Source organism: Nicotiana tabacum, chromosome 1 (assembly GCF_000715075.1).
Source record: "Nicotiana tabacum cultivar K326 chromosome 1, ASM71507v2, whole genome shotgun sequence".
In the NCBI taxonomy this organism is placed as follows: domain Eukaryota; kingdom Viridiplantae; phylum Streptophyta; class Magnoliopsida; order Solanales; family Solanaceae; genus Nicotiana; species Nicotiana tabacum.
Genome location: NC_134080.1, coordinates 201,215,504 through 201,224,362, shown reverse-complemented (window position 1 = coordinate 201,224,362; position 8,859 = coordinate 201,215,504).

Sequence of the window (8,859 nt, the reverse complement as noted above, 5' to 3'; positions counted from 1 at the left end):
GATGCTATCATAGGCATGGACCGGTTGGCAGCTTGTTATGCCACAGTTGATTGTCGAGCAAAGGCAGCCATATTTCATTTTCTGGGTGATCCAGTCCTTGAATGGGTAGGTAATACAGCGACACCCAGAGGTAGGTGTATTTCCTATCTGAAGGTGAGGAAAATGATCGCAAAAGGGTGCATTTATCATATGGCGCGAGTTAGAGATGCAGATGTTGAGATACCTACACTTCAGTATATTTCAGTAGTCAAAGAGTACGCAGATGTGTTTCCAGATGAGCTTCCAGGTATTCAGAGCGAGAGATTGATTTTAGCATCGATTTACTTTCGGGAATTCAACCAATATACATCCCTCCGTATAGAATGGCACCTACCGAATTGAAGTAGTTGAAGGAGTAGTTAAAAGATTTGCTGGAGAAAGGTTTCATCAGGACCAGTACCTTACCTTAGGTGCACCGGTACTGTTTGTGCGGAAGAAAGACAGCTCGCTGAGGATGTGTATCGATTATAGGCAGCTGAATAATGTAACTATTAAGAATAAGTATCCACTTCCAAGGATCGATGACTTGTTTGATCATCTGTAAGGGACTACATGCTTTTCAAAGATAGATTTGAGGTCGGGGTACCACCAGGTCAATGTTCCGGAGAAAGATATTCCGAAGATAGCCTTTAGGACCCAATATAGGCACTTCGAGTTTCTTGCCATGTCCTTCGGGTTGACAAATGCACCCGCCATATTAATGGACTTGATGAATAGCCTATTCCGGTCATTTTTTAGATCTATCCGTGATCGTAAGTTTTATGCTAAGTTTTCTAAATGTGAGTTCTGATTGAAGTCTATAGCATTCTTGGGGCATATTGTATTCGATGAAGGTATAAAAGTACACACTCAGAAGATTGAGGCCGTGAAATCTTGGCCTAGACCTACCACTTCGATAGAGGTTTGTATATTTCTAGGCTTAGTAGGATACTACCAGAGGTTCGTAGAGGGTTTTTCTTCCCTTTTGGCACCATTGATAAAGTTGACACAGAAAGCAACTAAGTTTCAATAGACGAGGGCTTGCGAGGGGAGTTTCCAAGAGCTTAAGAATAGGTTGACCTCAGTGCCAGTTCTAACACTTCTAGAGGGTCCAGAGGGTTATGCCTTGTATTGTGAAGCCTCAGGTGTCGGGTTAGGATATGTCCTGATGCAACATGGGAAGGTAATTGCGTATGCTTCAAGGCAGTTGAGGAAGCATGAAAGGAATTATCCAACCCATGACCGTTGCGCCCCCTTTTTCCTCGCGTAGTTCGGGCTTTGACATTCATTGGGAACAACTCATTTTCTTTTGGGAATTGGGTATTTGAATCTGAAGAGTCGCCACCTAATGGATTGAAGGTGCATTAGGGCACCTAGAGCAAATAACTCATGAAACTCGTTTGCATTACCAGAGATTGGGTAAGAGCTCGAAATAACCTAGAGGGGAAGGTGTTAGGCACCTCACAGTCCACAACGGTGGGTCTCGGCCGAACTAAAATTATGTGAATCAGTCATTTAACAGATAGATAGTCTAAGCACACATATAAGATAAAGAAAATTTAACAGATAAGCAGTCTGAGCATACATATGTAAATAAGATGAGGGAAGTCCTAGGTTTGTTAGCCTATAGGATCACATCTGTACAATACGCGGTAATCCTTCCTCAACTAGAGGGGTTACATGTGGCATTAACACACAAGTCATCATATCCTTTACTACCCAATTTCCCTCCCCTTGGTCATAGCCTAAAGCGTTCTAGCAACCTTAAGATGTATCCTATGCATGCACTACCCGTCCTTTTACTTATATAATCCCGGAGGTATTTAGGACTTCTAGTTAAGGTGGATCTATACTCTCCTGCAGTAATTAAAAGGAGAAAACTCTAGGCGATAAACAAAACACGTAAGACTGGACCAAGGATAAAACAGTTAAAAGGCTCACATTTTACCTCCATAAATAGAGCAAGCAAGTGCACGTCTCAAACAACAGATTTTAGATATTTCAGAAAGGTCCTAGAACAGGATATCTAGGTGAGCATGACAAGTAGAGAATATGCAGTATTGCATTAAGGAAAAGTGTTAAAGGCCTAATCAGTTTGCCTACTGATTTTAAAACCTACTGAATCTGGGCAGTCACAAGTAAGCAAAACATAATTCCACATTTTTATTAAACCTTGATTACCTATAGGCTTACCTAGGTGCAGATCTGTAATACCCTATAAACATGCTGTCTAAATGCAATCAGAATTCTGGGAATTAGTTTAAAATGATTCGAGTTTATTAAGTCCTATAGGCATGCTGTCTAGGTGTCATAACTGATTTTAGACTTTTAGATACTGGCAACTAAATGTAGAAATTGTTGTAGAATCCTATAAGCATAGCATCTAAATGCAGCAGTTAGTTTTAAAACATGCAGAAGACTGATTTAAACCTTGTTAATATGCAGAAACTGCTCTTTTCAAACTTACAAGTAAGACAAGTTAATTTTAAAACCCCCTATAGGCATGATATCTAAATAAACAATATTGTAACAACCTATAGGCATGGTATCTAAGAAAGCATCGCAGCAAACTTACAGACATGTTATCTAGAATGCAGGATCGATTTTTGAACCCTATAGGCATGATGTCTAAATGAGCAAACATTGTAACAACTTATAGGCATGGTATCTAAATGAACAAATATTGTAACAACCTATAAGTATGGTATCTAACCTTTCCCAACAGGATATGTATAAGAATCCCTCCCTTTTACTAATTTCCCCAATATCTGTTTACAAGAATTATTATTACAGACCAACATTAATAATGAATTACAAAAGTGAAATTGCTACAACTATAGGGAGCCTGAATATAGGCCCAAAAGATAAACCTAGCAGACCAGGCCTTTAACCCGTCCAAAAGTGCCATAACCTCATAGTGCATCCAATAGTATCCTAGTGTGTCAAAGTTCCCAAGGGCCTCAGGGACCCCGGGCCATGCTCACACCAGGAAACCTTCAAAGTAACCCTTTGTGAGTAAGTTTTGAAAAACCAACTCTAGTGTGTCAGAGTTCAGAGGAGTCTCAGGGACTCCTAAGCAATGCTTACAATGGAGGGGCAAGACCTTAGGTGTTCTAAGAATAGGAGTTGAAAACAGGAGATAGTTTTAAGAAAATAGTTTTGGATTCTCAGGAAGTAAGGAGCAAACAGGATCATCCAATCATTGTAACTCAAACAAAGGTCCCAGCAGCCAAATAGTATACAGAAACAGGGTAACTTAAAGTCTCAACTTAGTTAATTTACTGTCACTAGGTGAGTACCCAGTCACATACATAGGGGTAGTAGGGCTGGGGAGTCATATTTGTCAGAGGTGAACATAAGATAGAAGGGATATGCTAGTAAAGAAGAAATAAGCATGAGTCTAAAACATAGAAGTCTAACTAAAGCAAGAATAAATAGATTGAGAGCAGGACACACATGGGTTCAATTAGACAGAAGTAAATATAGTATTGCAGTTAACATATAAGTAAACATGTTATTGCAGTAGACACATAGGTTCAATTAAGACAGAAGTAGGCCTGTTATTATAATGAAGCATATAGGTTAAGTTGAAATAGCAGGAAGCATGTAGTCCAATTGAATGGCAGTATCCATACTGACTAAGGATAATGAGCATGAATCACACAGGTCTAGTTGAAGGTAAACAGATTGATATATAAAGATCCTACCGATTTAGTAACATAAAATGGACATGCTGGGAATAGAAAATACACAGATAAAATCATACAGAGGTTTTCATGATAGTAAAGTGAGAGCATACCAGTTAAAGAAGTAGAAGCAGAAAGTAAAGTAGCAGGATTCAACAGTCTAGTCTTGGCTTTCAACCGACTAGACAAACAATGAACACAAGTAGCAAAGAGAGATGAGAGCAGAGTTTGTGTGTGAGTGTGTTTATGAACTGTTGTTCGTGTCCTTGAGAGGAAAAATAAGAGTGTATATATAGCACTTAGGGAGTAGAGCGAATAAGGTCAAGAGAATTAGATGTCAGTCAATTAGGGGCAATCAAATAATCATAAAATCAATTCATGTGAGGGAGTCCGGAATAAACCCCTTAATTAGGGGTAATCACTTAACGGCCACAACAAAAAAAAGTTAATTAGGGTAAGAAATCCAAATTATACCAAATAGGGAATCAGTAAGAATCCCTAAACCATACGGATAGTTTATTAAGGTAAGGGAAGTAATCAAATAATCAATCAAGCTTGATAGGGACAGAAAATTAGGGGATTATACCCATAAATAACTCTGATTGAGTTTCAAATAAGGCAAGACGTGGGTTTAACAGTCAATTAGGGTTAGAACCCATAAATTAAGCAATCAATCACACGAATAAGGCAATCATAGGTAATTAGAGACCAATCGAAGGTCAATCAACCCATGAATAGGCAAGAGACACAAATTAGGAACCTCTAGATGAAGAAAAACATGTAGAAATCAACAAATTATTTTAGCAAACAATGAAACCCTATATAATTAAGTTAATCAGTCAATTATTCAAACAATAACAGACAGAAATGTTGAAGTTAGACAATGAGCAGTCAAGCAATCAAGCCTAGAACATAGTCATTACAGAAAGATTAAACAAAAACATGAGAAATTTTAGAAAACCCTTTGCAAAAATAAACGAAGCAGAAACCCTAATTTTGAAAAGTACTTAGAGTTGATTAACACTAGGGAATCAGAAAATTCTTAAGGAAAATGGTCATGGAAACTTGAAAACACTTCGAATACACAGAGATTTGACCAACAGATAACAAGGAAACCCAAAACCCTAAAGTAACATAGTGCTAAAAATCGATCAACAACAAAGAAGCAAGAGATCTTTAAAGAAATGTCATTGACGAACTCCGAATCATTCCAAATCTACAAAGATCTGGACGGATTCATGTTCAAAGATCAGGACTTTGAGGAAAAGGGGAGGGGTAAAAAGAATCTGGCTTTGAACCAGAGATTTGAGCCATAAAACATCGAGAGAGTAGCACTCACAAATGGAGGTAACCATAGGCGGACCCTCAAAGAGTATCAACCAAAATCTGGCTAGATCTCTTCGAGATCTTTCCATAAAATAATAAAATTGGGCAACCAGGGGAAGTAGGAGACTAGTAGAAGTTCAAACAGCCATAGGAATCCATGGAACAGGTAGGAATCGGAATATTAGGGCTAGTTTTGGGTGGCGACGATTAGGGTTAGAGTTTGGTCTTAGAGAGAATCAGAGAAGAGAGAGTTCAGGGCGGCCGATGGTGAAAAATGACTAGGGTTTGAGGTCTTTTGGTACTAAAAAGGAAGGGAATGATATGGACCGTTGATCTTAGAGATCAACGGTCAAGATTGATCCTGGGGGTTGGGGCGGGTTGAATTTAATTGGTCTGGGCTGGGGTGGATTTAGGTAGGTTTTAATTGAATTGGGATTGGGGAATTGAAATTAGGCTGGTTTAATAGGCTAGGTAGGAAAAATAAAAGGGCTATTTGTTAAATACCCATTTAATTGATAAAAATAATTTTTTTAAAAATATTTAACAGATTATAAAAATGTATTTCATGCCTGAAAATATTTTAAAATAATTACTTAGTATTTAAAAAATACAAAAAGCTATTTTCTAGTAAAATAATGTACTAATGCATGCATGGGTTATAATTGCAAAGTTGTTGTAATTATAACCCAAAAAATACAAATATGGCGATTTACAAAAATAATTAAAACTTAGTACAAATGTAAATGATAAAATTAAATCACAAAATTATTATAAAATTATTTTTGATGCAATTAGTAATTGTTTGCATAAATAAAACTACTTGAGTAAATTAATTAAAACCCTTAAAAATAATAAATTATTGAAAAATATTAATTGATGCTAATGCATAGTTTTGGAGGTATATATGCATTTTAAAAATATTATAGGGAAAAATTTGGTATCAACAGCTGCCCCTCTATACCGGGAAGGATGAAAGAGTTTTCGGGTAAAGAAATGATGGCCAATTTTGACCGAATTGGATGTTTTGAAAAATAGGGGTTAGACCCTGGTCTTTGAGCTACCTACATATCCCTGGCTTTATAGAAATCAGGCCATGTGTAGTTCTGGACCCATCGGTGAATGAAGCCGATCGAGTTGTTGTAGGAATGGTAGCCAGTTTTAACAAAGGTTCTTTTGTGAAAGGTAATGTCGGATGGAGTTATGGTTGCAAATCTGGAATGTAACAGATGCATTATAGGGTAGATAACTGGATATCATAAAGTAGGATATGTATTGATGGGAATCAGTTATGAATGATAAAGTGAAAATGGCATGAGCGGAAACCGGAGCGAAGGCTGCTCCTGTTTAAAGAACGGTTACCTCCTGGATTACCTGCAAAACTTAAAACACGATGCATGCAAGAACATAGATGATGCAAATTCCCTTTGGACCATGAGGTATTGTCTTTGGACAGTGCGGATGACGTCCTTAGACTATGATGTCCTGGGTCATGAATTGTGAGATAGGAGATTCGCAGGCCATGAAATGACCTCGGGCCATGAAAATGGTGCATCCGAACCATGACGCCTTTGAATAATGATATACAAATTTGAGATATCCCCAAGTCATGGCATGATGTCTTCTGGCTATGAAGATGATGCCTTTAGACAATGACGCCTTTGGACAAGTTGGCGATATTTCAGCCCATGAAATGTATTAATATGATGCTAAAATCAACAAGACGAGGCTTAGTCTTATGAGGTTGAGGGCGGAGCTTAGCCCGAAAGAGGAGCAAATAGATAGTGCCAGAGAGACAGTGCTTAGTCTCGGCAAATAAAGGCGATGATTGGCCTTATGCAAATAGGAGGTAGAGCTTAGCCTCATGCAAGATTCGGGACATGGCTTAGTCCTAGGCAGATGGAAGGCAGAGCTTAGCCTTATGCAGATATGGTGGTAGGGATTAACTTCATGCAGATGGAGACAGAACTTAAGCCTCATGCAAGATGCGGAGCAGGGCTTAGTCCCATGCAAATGGAAGGCAGTGATTAGCCTTATGCAAATATGGAGGCAGGGCTTAGCCTCATGCAAAAATTTGAGACAGGGCTTAGTCTCATGCAGAGAGAAGGCAATGCTTAGCCTTATGCAGATATGGAGGCAGGGCTTAGCCTCATGCAGATGGAGACAGAGTTTAGTCTCATATAAGATTCGGGACAGGGCTTAGTCCTATGCAAATGGAAGGCAGAGCTTAGCCTTATGCAAATACGGAGGCATGGCTTAGCCTCATACAGATAGAGACAGAGCTTAGTCTCATGCAAGATTCGAGACAAGGCTTAGTCTCATGTAAATGGAAGGCAGTGCTTAGCCTTATGCAAATATGGAGACAAGGCTTAGCCTCATGCAAAGATTTGCGACAGAGCTTAATATCATACAGAAAGAAGGCAATGCTTAGCCGTATGAAGATACGGAGGCAGGGCTTACCCTCATACAGATGGAGATAGAGCTTAGTCTCATGCAAGATTCAGGACAGGGCTTAGTCCCATGTAAATGGAGGGCAGTGCTTAGCCTTATGCAAATATGGAGGCAGGGCTTAGCCTCATGCAAAGATTTAAGACATGGATTAGTCTCATGCAGAGAGAAGGCAATGCTTAGCCTTATGCAGATATGGAGACAAGGCTTAGCCTCATGCAGATGGAGATAGAGCTTAGTCTCATGCAAAGAGAAGGCATTGCTTAGCCTTATGCAGATATAGAGGCAGGGCTTAGCCTCATGCAGATGGAGACAGAGCTTAGCCTCATGCAAAGAGAAGGCAATGCTTAGCCTTATGCAGTGAACAAGTAGCGATTAAGAGTAAAATGTGTCTTAGTTGGAGATATATTTGCATTTGGCGGCTTAATTGATAGTGACTTTGATATGTGTATGTTTGCGAATACTTCTATTATGTTCACCATGCCTGCATATGAAGGAAAATTGTGAGTTTTATATGGGGAGGTTGGTTCGCACCTCCGTATGATGGCTTTTCTCCGCTCTATTCTGGAGGCCTTGTTTGAATTGCCCTGGGTAACACCTAGTTGTCACATAAATAGAGTTTTCGAAAATATGCACTTATGGATGAAAGTAGAGTTATTTTAGAAAACATAGTGAAATATCAAGTAATTTTAGATGAACTAGTGACTGTAACATATTTCAAAGACATTGTAGCTTTCTCGTATTAGAATTTTGAGGGTCCTCCTCAAAATTTTGCCCCAGTTTGGTAAATGATCCTTCGACCGTTTGCGTGTGACAAAATTTGCTGACCTTTCTCCTGAATTTTGAGAATCCCCCAGTTTCTTAATCAATTTCTGACTTTCTAGCCTATGAGGGCATTGGCTGGAATTGCTCCGGAATTTTGAGGGTCCTCCTCAAAATTCTGCCCCAGTTTCTAGTTTTGGGGGGAAAATAAAAATTTTATTATGATATGACCGAACCCACAGGGTTGCCTCTTAAACGGGAATCAGGTGAAGCGTAGTTCAATTACATCATATGAAGAAATATAAATGGTATAAACATAGTATCTCTTGACTGCATCTGAATTGATTGGTTTTGGCTAGACTTCTCCGTCCTTGCCTTTTGGGAGAGAATTTCCCTTTGGATTCATCCTGATGTGGGAAGATCTTTTTCAGCACCAGCTGCCCCGGTGCAATTTACCTTGGTTTGAACCTTTTGTTGCAAGCTCTGGACATTCTATTATGATAAAGCTGACCGTGACATACTGTATTCATTCTTTTCCCGTCTATAAGGGCCAGTTGCTCGTAGCGGTTCCTTATCCATTCTGCGTCGCTGAGTTCGGCTTCTTGTATGATCCTTAAAGAAG